At 38.9% G+C, this 1,124-nt stretch overlaps 1 non-coding gene across 1 annotated transcript; it reads right to left on the bottom strand.

Annotated features, from left to right (window-relative positions):
* Window positions 1–759: 759 nt before the first annotated feature.
* Window positions 760–866, bottom strand: LOC113938762. The gene has a single exon (XR_003524970.1). It is a non-coding gene; the product is annotated as a U6 spliceosomal RNA (small nuclear RNA).
* Between the last annotated feature and the right edge of the window lie 258 nt (window positions 867–1,124).

The raw sequence follows: 1,124 nt of genomic DNA on the forward strand, positions 1-1,124 counted from the left end.
AGTTACCTCATATCCATCTTGACAAACAGTTTAAGTTTTGTTTATAATTTCCCAAGGCATAAGCAAGAAATGACCCTGGTCAAGTTAATCTTGTAAAATAAGCAAAATTAAGCTTTGTGGTATAACTAAACTGGTTTTGTCTGATCAGAGAATTTTCAAGGCTGGCCTCCTATTGGCTTTTTGGTTTTTAAATTTTTTTTTAAAGATTTAATTACTGTATTTCACCTAATATTTCAGAATCCATAAAACTGAGTAACTCACAAAATAGGATGTTTCATATGATCATTATTTTTTGCCCATTTGCTGTTTTTTTCTTTAAAAGTCTTAAAAAAGGGGCGCCTGGGTGGCTCAGTCGTTAAGCATCTGCCTTCAGCTCAGGTCATGATCCCAGGGTCCTGGGATCGAGCCACATCGGGCTCTCTGCTTGGCGGGAAGCCTGCTTCTCTCTCTCCCACTCCCCCTGCTTGTGTTCCCTCTCTCGCTGTGTCTCTCTCTGTTAAATAAATTTAAAAAAACCTTAAAAAAATAAATAAAAGTCTTAAAAAATAGGGGTGCCTGGGTGGCTCAGTCGTTAAGCATCCGCCTTTGGCTCAGGTCATGGTCCCAGGGTCCTGGGATCTAGCCCCGCATCGGGCTTCCTGCTCCACGGGGAGCCTGCTTCTCCCTCTCCCACCCTCCCTGCTTGTGTTTCTGCTCTTGCTAACTCTCTATCTCTCTGTAAAATAAATAAATAAAATCTTAAAAAAAAAAACTCTTAAAAAATATATGGAATGCTTCACGAATTTGCATGTCCCCCTTGTGCAGAGACCATGCTAATCTTCTCTGTATTGTTCCAATTTTAGGATATATGCTGCCAAAGCAAGCACTGGTCTCCCTTTGTTTTTGATTTTACCACATTTTCTGGATACAAGTCCTTTAACAGATGTATGTTTTGGAAATATTTTTTTCCCAGTCTATGGCTTGCCTTTTCACTTTCTTAATGGTGTCTGTTGATAAGTTCATTCAACTGACTCATGCTTATTGTGGAATATTTTATTGCACATTTTGTAATTTTTAAGAGCTCATCTTTGGCAGGACTTTCTTTATCTGTGTGGATTTTGTGTGATCTAATTTGAGATTGTCCT

The sequence above is a fragment of the Zalophus californianus genome, chromosome 8, assembly GCF_009762305.2.
Source record: "Zalophus californianus isolate mZalCal1 chromosome 8, mZalCal1.pri.v2, whole genome shotgun sequence".
NCBI lineage: Eukaryota > Metazoa > Chordata > Mammalia > Carnivora > Otariidae > Zalophus > Zalophus californianus.